The sequence below is a fragment of the Ovis canadensis genome, chromosome X (genome assembly GCF_042477335.2).
Source record: "Ovis canadensis isolate MfBH-ARS-UI-01 breed Bighorn chromosome X, ARS-UI_OviCan_v2, whole genome shotgun sequence".
Taxonomy (NCBI): Eukaryota; Metazoa; Chordata; class Mammalia; order Artiodactyla; family Bovidae; genus Ovis; species Ovis canadensis.
In genome coordinates, this window is record NC_091727.1 from 19,943,290 (window position 1) to 19,957,915 (window position 14,626).

General features: G+C 38.0%; 1 long non-coding RNA gene across 1 annotated transcript in view; it reads right to left on the reverse strand.

Moving 5' to 3' along the window:
* Positions 1-879: 879 nt before the first annotated feature.
* Positions 880-14,626, reverse strand: part of LOC138930938 (uncharacterized) — a 73,277-nt gene continuing 59,530 nt past the window's right edge. The window contains exon 3 of the long non-coding RNA XR_011446295.1: positions 880-1,051. This is a non-coding gene — a long non-coding RNA (uncharacterized lncRNA). The remainder of the gene's footprint in view (positions 1,052-14,626) is intronic.

A 14,626-nucleotide genomic window follows, 5' to 3' on the forward strand; every position in this document is an offset into this window, starting at 1 on the left:
ATTGTTTTCAAATCCTAAATCAATAAAGAAAGGTCAGCTTATGTTTAGAGATAGAACACATAAGACAGTAGGTAATAAGATTTCAAAATATTTCAGTCTGAATTTAAGAAAAAAATTTAGACAAGTTTACTGAGGTGTAACCCACATACTATTAAATTCATCCTGTTTAGGTATGGATAGTGCTATGTGTGCTCAGCAGTGTATACAGTTGTGTAACTACACTATGTAGCCCTTCAAATCTGGCTTCTTTCACTTGGCATAATGCTTGAGATTCACTTATATGAGCTGATTACAATTTTAAAAAATATTTTACACCTAAAACTAGAAGAACTTGCCCATCACCTAAAGTTTTCTGATAACTGAGATTCGCTCTACAGGTAATATAAAAATAGAGTTTTCTTAAAATAAATCCACCCTGTGGGAAAACAGGCAGTGGCATTTACCAGTGGTGGAGAGAGTACATTTTCAAACTTTTAAATTCTTTCCTAAGTTCTTCCTTCTCTTCCCCTTGTCGAACACACCAGAACACCTGCGGGAAGTGCCCATCACATTGTATGGCACACAATAGGTGTTCAATAAACAGTCATTCCTTTCCCTTTTATATTCTTTTCTGTTTATATTCCACTTTCTCTTTTTGCCCCACACTCTTTCATACTCTCCCTTCAAGCTGCTTTATAGGTCAGTTAAGATGAGTAATTATGGTAAAAGTTGCTCATTATTGCCCCAATTTCCTTGACTTCTAAGAGGTGCTGCACAAATGGTAATCTTTTCCCAAGCCTCTGGGACTCAGTCACCTGTTGAAAGTTATCCAAAGAGAAACAGGGTTCACAGTTTTGGCCTTTCATACTGTATTTATTTACACATATGTGTCAGGCCCATTTTAGGATGTCCATGGAACTCACCCCTCTTTGAAATTGTCCTTGAGGAAGGGGAGGACTTAGGCAGCCATATTTGTATAGTATCACCTTTGGCCTCAGCTGATTAGGCTGGGAGTGGCCACCTGATTTGGGACAACGAATCAGAAGCTGGGCTGGTGTGATCAGGTCATCATCTGAAACAGAAGAATCCAGAGAGCGACTCTCTAGTGGACTCTTGAATTGAAAACTTATAAGCCTTCTCTCTGGGTGCATGAGAGTGGGGAAGTGGAAGTCATTGTTGTAAGGTTCTTATACTAACATGAAGTAGTATATTACTTGAAGGTGGACTGTCATAAGTTAGAGACATGTATTATAAATCTTAAAACAAAGATTAAAATAACAAAGCAAAGAGTTTTAGCTAATGATCACACAAAAAAGGAATGGAATCATAAGAAAACTCAATCCAAAAAAAAGGCAGAAAAAGAGGAACAAAGGAACACAGAACAGATGGGACAAACAGAAAATAAATAGCAAGATGGTAGATTTAAATCCAACTGTATCGACAATAAGATTAAATGTAAATGATCTAAATACTCCAATTGAAAGAGAGGAATAGTCAGGTTAGGTAAAAAAGCAAGGCCAAACTATACCATGAAGAAGGCAAGTTAGCTGTATTAGTATGATTTTTTATTATTTACTTGGTTATTTTCTTTCAAATGTAGTTAAGATACTAGGTATAAATGAAGTGAATATCTTAAGTGTGTTATGTACTGAAATTTTACTAATCAGGTGAAGTATGGATATATGTTTATTATAAGACTGTAAGATCTGTTAAAGTATGAAAATGATTATTCTATTATTATTATTTTTACTTTGCAATATTGTTTTGGTTTTGCCATACATCAACATGAATCTGCCACGCGTGTACATGTGTTCCCCATCCTGAACCCCCCTCCCCCCTCCCTCCCCGTACCATCCCTCTGGGTCATCCCAGTGCACCAGCACCAACATGTATAATATCATATAAGAAAATGATTATTCTAAAACAGCTAAATAAATAAATGCACAGATAATAGGAACGTTAAGAGGGTGTGTTAGCTTAGTAATTTTAGGGACTTCATTACATCCTTTTCAAGTCAACAAATGTTTATAAAAATATAATAACAATAGAAGAAAAAATTTAAAATCACACATAGCAACATTCATGAAATACCATCCTCAATTCCTCCATCATGAAGAATATAAAGAACATGAAGATTAGAGAGGATTATGTTTAAAAATGAACTACATGAAAATATCTTGTTCTTCCACCAGCCTTAGGTGAAAGTGAACATTTATTGAATACCTCAAATTATTGTCCTAATACTATAATGGCAACATTGAATTTTTAACTACTAACATTATTATAATGAAATTGTAATTTGAATTAAATTTTGGATAAAAGTTCTAATTTACTCTTGTATCTCAGAAGTTTGTTCTGTGATTGTGAGATTTGGTTTCAGCCACATATCGATTTTAACACCCAGTCATGTTATATTTAGTCAAAGCATGCATTCAGTATGACTCTGTGTATAGATGTCCATATTCTGTTCTCTAAACATTATATTATAAATATGAAATTCCCTAAGTATCTAATATTCTTTTAAGGTTTTGAATAACTGTATGAAATAGTCATTAGACTACCATAATTTAATTATTCCCTTATTGTTGGCCACTCCATTCTTTGCAAATTTCTGAGTGAATATAAATGTTCTGAATGTCTAGTACACTATATTGTTATCTTCATCTCTGAATTCTTTTTCCATTCCAGAAACCTAATTTCCACTCCTACATCTAACATATAAGAGTGCCTTTTTCCTAAAGCCTTGCCTACGCTATTATTCATTTTATAATTTCTGACAATTTGATAGGCAAAATTGGCATCTCACTATTAATTTAGTCTGCAGTTTCTTTGCTTATTTGGCCCAACTTCTTCTTTTGTGACATTCCTATTTATATCCTTTCTCTTTGGTCCAATTGATGTTAGTATTTTTCATGTTTATTTACAAGTTTCCACTTTATACAGTAAAGATATTAACATTTACTCACTAAAAATGAAAAATGTTGAGTTAGAAATGCCTTCCATATTCTCATGTGTTAGTGACTTTGATAGGCCCAGATGGAGTGGGTGGAGAGGGAATGTGAGGGTGTTTACTGGGAACATTATTGGTGGGGAGTGTATGAGAGTGAGCGGAAATTCACTTCCGTACACCTCCAGACTGACTCTCCTAAAATAATACTGTCAACATGCCTTCTTCAGCTGAGAATCTCCCCATTTATTATTATCAGCCATCTAGCAAAGCATAATTTCATTAACCAGGCATTAACCTTTCTCCATATTTTGGCTCTAAATATTTATTTTCATGTTGTATCCAATCCAACCCAACTCCATGTAGACTAGAGCAATGTTTAAGTGCTGAGGATATAGAGGTGACATGGTCTCTGTCTTCAAGGTGCTCCCAGAGCAGGTAGCAAGAATAAACTGAAGATTGCAATCTGTGGTATAGACCTCGTGTGGGAAACATTCAAAGTGCACCATGGGGAAAGGGCATGGACAGCCTGACTGGAAGAGAGAAGCCAGGGAATCTTACCAGAAAAGAGAGCTGAACTATCTTGATGGGTGGATACATGTCAGTTAGCCAAAGAAAGGTTACAGGGGAGGAGTGATATCATTAGAAGAAGGAAGATCAGGTGAGACTCGGTTCGGGTCCAGAAGAGGAATGTAGGGGGAGGGAGTCAAAGCTGAGCTGGGCAGAGTCCAGATAGTCTATTTCATCATGGGGTTGCATTTTAACCCTAGGGTACTGGAAAGTAATTGAAGAGTTGTAAACAGGATTGACCTGATCAAGGTTATGCTTTAGCAAGGCCACTCTGGCCGCATTCTGGAGAATCAATGGGGGGAATATTCTGAGTGATGTAAGTGCCAGTTGGCTTGAGGCAGTTTCGATCTACACCTGTTGTCCTGGGATTCTGCCCAGTTTAGAGCGTTTGTCCTTGGTTTTTCATTTTTAAATTAAGTATTATAATTGCAAAGCATTCAATTAAGTCTAGGTGAGTTTGGTAGACTTCCATCGTGTGCTTCCAGCTTCTGTCATGGTCCTGTCTAGTAGTGAGAGGCATATTCGCTGACCAGAGGTCTCACTTTATCATGTAGTTAAATCTGGAACAAGACCAGTGATAGCCTGCCTCTCTTTTCCTGGCCCTTTCCAGATGCAAGGGAGCTAACACCTGCCTTTCAATGAAGAGGAACATGCAGGCTGCTCCCTGATAAAACTAAGTGGGTTCAGATTATAGTAGCCCCAGGAACTGAAGCCCTTCCAGTCTTGGGTGGTGATATTTGAAACTACTGTCCTCGCCAGCCTCTTCGTGTGCCAGCCAGTTGCTGTGACTCACACTGAGAGGCCACCTCTTGGCAGCATCAGTGGGAAATGGGGACATCATAGGTTAGATGTATGTGAAGTATGTGCAGGAAATAGAAGCTGATCTGTGCTTCTGTGGAGTGTGGAAAGAGTAGTCTCAGTGCCTTTGCTACAGGGGTTTTGTTGTTTATTGTAGTGTGCTAACCTAGGTCTCTTTCCTCATTTAACGTATCATTTGCTAGTTTTTTTGGTGGTTGTTTTTGCGATAAACCCTTTTGACATTAAGCTTAAGGGAATGTTGATGTTGAGTCTGTGACCTGCACCAAGCGTGGGTGCATATTTATTACCTGCCATGGAGGCCATAGAGATGTCACTGACCATGTGGGAAGGAGAAAAGCCAAAGCTGCTGAAGAAGCATTATCATCTGCTTCAGGAGGTAATCACCACCGTGTGGAGACTGCCTGGAGCTGGTGATTTACCACATGCAGCTGCAGACGTGTGTTCTGGTTGTTCCTGACATTTGTGGGCCCCGGGCAAGAGGACAAATGAAAGCCCGCATTCCATTAGGTTTAAATATTTACAAGTGATAAATCAAGCTAGCAAACTGTTCAATAAAATATGTTCTATGCTCCTACCTTGACAAAATACCTTCATTATGACCCCTCCAAAATATGTAAAGCTACGGTATTTATATGGAGTTGGCAAAGACTCAAAGATGATTGAACTTAAATATTGAACATGTCTGAATTTTTCTCTTGATAGGCTGTCAAAGTTTAGATGAGTAATACAAGTAATATGTAAAACAGGAAATATATTTGTTCTATGAAATTGTTTATTCTTTCATTTCAGCAAAATCACTAAATCCATATTTGTATTTGAGATCGTCACATAATTTGGTTTCTATTCATAGTTAAAATCCAAAGGATTAAAAAATAAAATGTAATTATATTAAATGTATAACACTTGAACACATGTTCATCGAAATACATAAAGTGAATTTAAAAATATAAAAAAAATAAGTACTTTACAGTTTTCAAAACTGAGGTTTTTCTTCTAAAATATTCCAAATTATCAATTAAATGATCAATTACCAGTTAAAAGGGAAATACAAGTTATGATTCATGTACATCAATAAATTTCACAATCAAAATTAAGAAAGGTGAACATTTCAATTTAAGTTTGAAATTGAAAATCCAGCTATATTAAGGAATCTTATAAAAATAGAACTACTCACAATTCTAGGGTTCATTGCCTATCCAGTCGCAAATTAAAACAATCTGCAACTCCTGGTCAGGAAACTAAGATCCTAAGATCCTGCAAACATCGTGGAGTGGTCAAAAGTGAAAAAGAACCTGTATCACCTTCACCCATGTTATTGCTAAATTTATATATTCTTACACATAATTACCTAAAATGAACTAAATATATTTATATGTATGGATATATGTACACACACCCATTTAAGAATATTATGAATTGTTTACTCTTGCAAAACATTACTAATACATACTAAATCATTACTACCCTTGGAACCAAGAAGGGGAGCAAAAAGAAAAGCAAGGCAATGGATTCTCAGGACTAATTGGAAATAATATGGTTGTGCATAAATCTCCAGCATTCTTGCTATCTTCAGGGAAACATTTGAAAGATTAATTGTTTTTTCTCTTATGTAAGTGCCTGTACTCCTTACCTCCTCCTTGCAGTCTAAAACTGTTTCTGTCTTTGATTTCATCAACAGTATTTGCATGCAGTTGCTTTTTGTTTCTAGAACACTAGGGATGAGTTGTGGAAAAGAGAGCCTGGAACTTCAAAAGGTATTAGTTTTGAGTGTGGACATTTAGGGTTTTGGTACTGAGTTTTGGATCATGAGTGACAGGGCTGTCCACAAGTTTTTTAACATACTTATTTTGTGTGTGTTTGTGATGGGCCAGGCCACCTAAAGTTCATGTCCTAGAGCAGGGGTCCTTCCTGTCTACATCTGAGAGTATTTACATATCACTTTGTGGAGTATATAGTTTCATAAATGGCTAGACTGCATTCTAAGTTTCCTTGTGCATGTACAAAAGTGAAACAAGAGTTGTCAACATGTTGGTTCCATCAGAAGATGAAGTTCACAAAGAGTTATGTGATATATTTTATATTAGTGTCATCAAATGTTTTGAATAAAAATTAATTTATTCTAATTATAATTTAATATTTTCATCCAATTCATGGAATCAAATAAAGCTTTTGGAGATTCATTTTATCAAAGGTGAAACATCTGCCATCATTTGTTAGTAATTTCATAGTAAATTCATTTTAGAAGTTTAACATTTGAAGATAAAATTGTTTTGAGGGTAATGGTTAAAATAAAAATATTGGTGCAGCAGAACATGATGGCAAGAACAACATTCTTACTAAAATTAAGAAATCTTAAGTGTACTTGGAATTTGTCAAGGTGCAAACATAATTTATAATTAATTGTATAAAAACAAGCTGCAATATTCTACCAATCAAAATAGAGGAGGCAGTTTTCAGAATTTACAAATGTTTCTATCTATACAACATTAGAGTAACTGAAATACAACATTTTTATGGTAAAGCTGATGCTGAATTAAAAATACTTAATATGATAGTATGTGCTTTCTCTTTCCTGGCAATCATTAAGTGGATTTTAGAAATCTCTGAGGCTTTGAAGAATTACTTTGTAAATCAAACTAAGTGTTCTACATTGGCTTTGAACACTGTTGTGAGTCCTCTAAATTTTATTTCATTGTTTTCTCAAAGCCATTTGGAAATCTTTAATCAAAGCATTCAAAGAATGTTCACATTTGAAGATGTCAGAAAAAGAAAATCATTGCAAACAAAGCTTGCAAACAGAAAAACATAGAGATCTATTTCTTCGAAACAAGAGAGGAACTAAACAAACACGTGGCATTTAAGATGCTTGCTGAGAACTCTTCAATGATTTTCCAGTGACCCTCCGTTAGCCTTAGAATTAAACTGAAATCCTTCAAACTACAAACAACTGACTTATAAACAGAGTTGAAAGAAACTCATTCTCAAGTTAGGGAAAAGACTGGGAATAGGCAGTATGTGCTGAGTTTTTAGGAGATGGTGATGCAAGAGTGAGAGATGGTCACCAAGGAGGCCTAAGATAGGAATGTAGCTTGAGAATGGCTAGGGATGCAGGACTGGCAGCAGAGTTGCTTCCAGGTTGGCAAGCAGGTGACCTGGCGTTAAACTGGGGTAGTTTGGAGAGAAGTCTGGGAGTGTGGGGAGACAGGGCATCAGGCAGAGCAGGGACTCCTGCCTACTTGCGTTTTTTTTTTTTTTTTTCTGAACGCTGAAAACCAGGACTAGGGTCAGGCAAGAAAGCTATCAGGTGCACAAAATGTAAGGTGGCATTCCCTCACAGATGTGTGTACGCACACCCAAAACCTTGAGAATGAGTTCCTCCTTAAATGTGGTGCCATATGTGCTTCTCTTCCTTGGCTCTAGTCCAGGCTTTGTGGAAAGCACATTCTCTCTACATCCAAACACGAGTTATCCAATCTAGCTGAACATCATAGTTACCTACAGAGTTATTCTTGTGTTATTTTTTAAATGCAGATTTAAAAATATAGATCTCTATATCTACAGGTCAAATATACTGAAGTAGAGTCTCTAAGGAACAAAAACAAAGCTACTTCGGTGATTCTGGTGTATGATGTCTATAGGATACACTGGCCTTCAGCACTTAGGTGCTGTTGCTTTGTGTCTAACCTCACAGCTTGATCCTGGTTGTTAACTTGGTGGGTGATATTAATAAAACACATCCCTTTGTCATATGCATTCTGAACCAACTGAGAGATAGATGCAGGATCCATGTATGAATTAAAGAATAGCATCATTGGCTAATCCCAAAGGAAATCAACCCTGAATATTCACTGGAAGGACTGATGCTGAAACTGAAGCTCCAATACTTTGGCCACCTGATGTGAAGAACCGACTCATTGGAAAAAACCCTGATGCTGGGAAAGATTGAGGGCAGGAGGAGAAGGGGATGTCAGAGGATGAGATGGCTGGATGGCATCATCAACTCAATGGACATGAATTTGAGCAAACTTCAGGAGGCAGTGAAGGACAGGGAAGTCTGGCAAGCTACAGTCTATGGGGTTCAAAGAGTCGGACACGGCTTAGCAACTGAACAACGACAACATCACTGGTTAAAGAAGAGACCACAAAGAAAATTAGAAAATACTTGGAACTGAATATATCAAAAATTGTGGAATGTCAGTAACACAGTGCTTAGATAAAAATTTATAGCATTAAATAGTTGTATTGGAAATAAAAAAGATTTTCAAATCAATGAGCCATGTTTCTGCTGTAAGAATCTAGTAAAAGAAGAGCAAATTAAATCCAAACCAAGTGGAAGGAAGGAAATAACAAAATTAAGAGCAGAGCTCAACAAAACTGAAAACAGAAAAAAAGAGAAAAATCAAATTATAAGTAGATTCTATGAAAAGATCAGTAAAATTTCTAAACCTTTGCCCAGACTGATCAGGAAAAAGAAAAGATACAAATTACCAACACCAGGAATGAAAGAAGAGACATCACTAAAAATCATACAGATATTAAATGGACAATAAGGAAATACTGTGGACAGCTTTATGCCAATAAATTTGACAAAGTAGATCGAAAAATCCTGAAAAGCACAAATTGCCAAAAGTTCATTCAAGAAGATACACTCAGGATTACTTTATAGCTATTACTTTCTTTCATAGCGAAACGTCTTCCCCTCAAAAAAACTTTACTGGTGAATTCTACCAAGCACTACCAAGGGAAAAAATAGTACTACTGCCATACAAACTCTTCAATCAAATAGAAGAGCAGCAAAATTTTCTCAACTAATTTTACAAGGCTTGTGTTATCCTGATACCAAAACCACACAAAGACATAATAAGAAAGCTACAGACCAATATCCCTCACACAGATGCAAAATTTTAACAAGATATTAGCACACCTAATCTGACAGCATATGAAAATGATATGGCACAATGAAGAAATGGGGTTTACCCCAGGAATGCAAAGCTGTATCTGTCAATGCAATCAATGTAATTTACTATATTAACATATTTTAAAAAGAAGAACATTATCATACAAAGCTTTTTTTGAAGAGAAGTCCCTCTGTAGCTAAACTTAATGGTGAAAGACTGAATGCTGTCTCTTCCTCAGAACAAGAATAATGCAAATATATTTTCTCTGATCATTTCTATTCAACATCGTACTGGAGGTTCTGGCTAGTGTAAGAGGTCAAGAAAAAAAGGTATAAAGATTGAATAGGAAGAAATAAAACTGCTTTATGAACAGATGAAATGTTCATCTACATAGAATATTCAAAACAATCTATCAAAAAGTTACTAAAACTAAAAGTGCGTTTAGCAAGTTTACAAGATACAATGCAATATACTAGCTATCAACAACTGGAAATTGAAGTAAAAATGCCATTTAAAATATAAAATTCAGATATACTCATGTATAAATCTAACAGACTATGTACAAGATTTCATTGCTGAAAGAAGTTTTAAAAGACCTAATAAATGTAGATATATGTCATATTTATGGACTGGAAAATTCAGAGCTAAAATGCAATTCTCTCTGACTTGATCTATAGATTCAATGCAATACTAATCAAAATCCCTGCAGGAGTTTTTGATAGAAGTTTGCAAGTTGACTCTAACATTTGCATTCCCGTGCAAAAATATAACACCAGCCTTACTGCTAGATAAAATGATGCTGGTAAACATTTATTGAATGCTTACTGTGTTCCAGGTATTGCTTCATGCACTCTGAATGCAGTCAGTCCTAAAGGAAATCAGTCCTGAACATTCATTGGAAGGACTGATGCTGAAGTTGAAGCTCCAATACTTTGGCCACCTGATGTGAAGAACTGACTCATTGGAAAAGACCCTGATGCTGGGAAAGATTGAAGGCAGTAGAAGGGGATGACAGAGGATGAGATGGTTGGAAGGCAACACTGACTCAACAGACATGAGTTTGAGCAAACTCCGGGAGTTGTCAAAGGACAGAGAAGCCTGGTGTGCTGCAGTACTTGGGGTCATAAAGAGTCGGACATGACTGAGCTACTGAACAACTCTGAATGCATTAAGAAATTGAATTTTCACAACAACCTTTTAAGGGACATGAAATAGTGTTATACCCATTTGATGGATATACAGACACAAAAAGGGGAAGTATAACTTATCTGAATTTTATCAACTTTTGGACTGATTCAATTAGAACCAGACTCTGGTTGTTTAATTACTTAGAACCACCAGTTTCTGTACCAATTAGCTACAAAATCTTAGTGGCAAATAATAATCAGCATTTAGGTTCCACACGTCTGCAGGTTGGCTGGCACGGATTTGCCAGTATCAGCTGGGCTCAGCTGGGCAGCTCCAACCGTAGGTTGAGGTCATGTCTGTTCTACATGAATCTCACTCTCCTTGAATTATTGGCTTAGTCATGGCCTGTTTTTCACTTGGTGATAACAGAAACAAGAAAGTGTCCTCCCATTAGAACTAAGGCCTACATCAATCTTTCTACGATTTCCACCTTTAATTGCCCAAACAAAGAGGGAGCAAGCAGAAAACTGAAGGATTCTCCAGCACAGCAAGGAAGATTCCCCCACACCACCAGTGTGCTTATAACGGGGAAGAGACAGCAAGCCTCCCATGGGTAGGATGTCTCCAGAAAGTCAAATGCCACTTCTGTCAGTGACATTTCTAACACTTGACGGAAGATCAATGGATGTTAGATTTTTGTCTCTCTTCATGTCTTACCAGGAAGGGAGTGAAGGGTGAAACCTCCTGTCTACCATGTCCCTGAGGACACAAAAGTATAAAGAGAACTTTATATTTAAGGGCCAAGGAGAAATAGAGAAAAGAGCTTTTTCTGTCCCAGAAGGTGAGGACTGACTTCTACACTTCATGATATTCATCTTCCAGTGTCTATCAGAACTATCGACTATAGAAGGATCTCAAGAAATATTTGCAGTTGAATATTTAAGAGAAACTACTGCGTTTTCACTCTTGAAAAATAACCTCCCAAATTTCCCATTCTCAAACTCACTTCCTAGGGTTCTTCTCAGCTGGGCAAGAGAAACACTAGTTTGCATTCTGAGGAATATTTTGGCCATTTTTTTTCAGTTACCCCAAGTTCCTCCAGTGTGGCACAGAAGATGCTTGTACGGCTAGGGTTTATACTTGATTTCAAGGACTTCCCTGGTGGTATGGTGAATAAGAATCTGCCTGCCAATGCAGGAAACACAGGCTCAATCCCTGGTCTAGGAAGATTCTACATGCCACAGAGCAACTAAGCCTGTGAGTTACAGCTACTGAGCCCAAGCTCTAGAACCTGGGAGCTGCAACTATTGAAGCCTGCCCTATAGCCCATGATCTGCAACAAGAGAAGCCACCACAATGAGAAGCCTGAGCACTGCAATGAGGAGTAGACCCCTCTCACCTCTGTTAGAGACATCCTGCATGCAGCAATGACAATCCAGTGCAGTCAAAAGTAAAGGAAGTGAAAGTCTCTCAGTTGTGTCTGACTCTTTGCGGCCCCGTGGACTATACAGCCCACGGAATTCTCTAGACCACGATACTGGAGTGGGTAACCTTTCTCTTCTCCAGGGGATCTTCCCAACCCAGGGATTGAACCCAGGTCTTCCACATTGCAGGTGGATTCTTTACCAGCTGAGCCACCAGGGAAGCAAAAGTAAATAAATAAATTTACAAAAATATTTCAGAACTACCCCTGCTAGCGAGACTGGCAAATTTTGTTGTGTGTGTGTGTGTGTGTGTGTGTGTATGTGCGTGTGCACACACATGCATGCACACACACTATTGCATTTGTGGTTGTGATTTGTGTGTGTGTGTTTCTGTGCTTTGAACAGAGTTTCCATAAGAAAAAGAAAGGCAAGATGTTGCCCAGCTGTATTGTTCTGGCAGGACTGTTTCACATAATTCTCTGTGGAAGTTTCTACAGTGCTCCTCTCCCTTCCTGGCTTCCTGTTTATATAGAATGGCAAAGATTTACTGAGTCTTTCCAGCTGTAGCCAAAGTCATCACAGAGACAGTTTCAGACGTCCATTCTGAGGTGGGAGGGTGTAGGAGGGGAGGTAAGGAGGCCTGTTCCCTAATTATATAAACCACTCATCAGTGGAAGGAATTTAGGGTAGGCAACTAATATATTCTGCCCACTCCAGAGGTTGTGTTACTTTCAGCATAGCTGGAATACCTTCCAGCATGAGTTTTCTAGGAAATCATGATGGAAATGCTAAGGTCTTAAGGATGGAAATGCACTCCCCATTCCCCTCCAGTTTTTAGTCAAGTTCATTGTGCATCAGACCTATCTCCACCTCCTCCTCAGACTTTCGCAACCTCACTTGTCTCCTGGACTCTCTGCGACTTGTGTTGTTATGGCAATGGTCTCTGTGTGGGCCCAAGTGGTTCCCTTTCTGGAGTCTGAGGCCTAGACTCTAGCTTTTCTCATTCATCCCTAACTCAAATACAACCGATGGGTGTAGGGTCTAGTTTACCCAGGCAGTTAATGCAACAGGGAAGAACAGGTGAGTTAATGCCACATGTACTGAACTTTGATCTACTGGAAAAGGAGACAGGGGTGAGCCAGCAGGTGAACTCCCTCTCCATCCCTCCTCTCCATTAACATATAAAGCATTGATTCTCAGCCAGGGCTTCCCAGGTGGTGCTAGTGGTAAAGAACCCACCTGCCAATGCAGGAGATGTAAGAGACATGGGTTTGATCCCTGGGTCAGGAAGATCCCCTGGTGGAGGGCATGGCAACCCACTCCAGTATTCTTGCTGGAGAATCCCATGGACAGAGGAGCCTGGAGGGCTACAGTCCAAAGGATTGCAAAGAGTCAGACATGACTAAAGCAACTTAGCATGCATGCAGGCACATGCATCCTATTTTCTCTCTCTGTACACTCTCGTTGATTTATTCACCTCTTTTATCTCTTTTCAGTACCTGGTATTACCATGTTATCAAATTGTCCAAGTGAGCAAAGGAGTCATCTTTGACCATTCCTCTCTTTTATCACCACTGTACTGTATTAGTCACCAGGCTTTCAATCCTGCTTCCTTAATAGCTCTTTCAGCATCCATTGTCCTCCAGCCCTAAGACTCCAGATAAGGCCTTTTAAATTTTTTTGTCTGGATTAATCTCCCTGTCTCCAGGGATCTTACATTCTTCCAATCAATTCTCTACACAATGGCAATAATTATCTTTCAAAAACCTGAATCCTTTATTTAGGTTATTTCAAAGTTTATCTTGAGAAAAAAGAATGGAATTGGAAAAATCAACCTGTTTGACTTCAGGCTATACTACAAAGCAACAGTCATCAAGACAGTATGGTACTGGCACAAAGACAGAAACATAGATCAATGGAATAAAATAGAAGGTCCAGAGATAAATCCATGCACCTATGGACACCTTATCTTTGACAAAGGAGGCAAGAATATACAATGGAGAAAAGACAATCTCTTTAACAAGTGGTGCTGGGAAAATTGGTCAACCACTTGCAAAAGAATGAAGCTAGAACACTTTCTAACACCATAAAAAAATAAACTCAAAATGGATTAAAGATCTAAATGTAAGACCAGAAATTATAAAATTCCTAGAGGAAAACATAGGCAAAACACTTTTTGACATAAATCACAGCAGGATTCTCTATGACCCACCTCCCAGAGTAATGGAAATAAAAGCAAAAATAAACAAATGAGTCCTAATTAAACTTCAAAGCTTTTGCACAATGAAGGAAACTATAAGCAAGGTGAAAAGACAGCCTTCAGAATGGGAGAAAATAATAGCAAACAAAGCAACTGACAAAGAATTAATCTCAAAAATATACAAGCAACTCCTGTAGCTCAATTCCAGAAAAATAAATGACCCAATCAAAAAATGGGCCAAAGAACTAAACAGACATTTCTCCAAAGAAGACAAACAAATGGTTAACAAACACATGAAAAGATGCTCAACATCACTCATTATCAGAGAAATGCAAATCAAAACCACAATGAGGTACCATCTCACGCCAGTCAGAATGGCTGCTATCAAAAAGTCTATAAACAGTAAATGCTGGAGAGGGTGTGGAGAAAACAGAACCCTCTTACACTGTTGGTGGGAATGCAGACTAGTACAGCCACTATGGAGAACAGTGTGGAGATTCCTTAAGAAACTGGAAATAGAACTGCCATACGACCCAGGAATCCCACTGCTGGGCATACACACTGAGGAAACCAGAATTGAAAGAGACACGTGTACCCCATTGTTCATTGCAGCACTGTTTACAATAGCCAGGACATGGAAGCAACCTAGAAGTCTATCAGC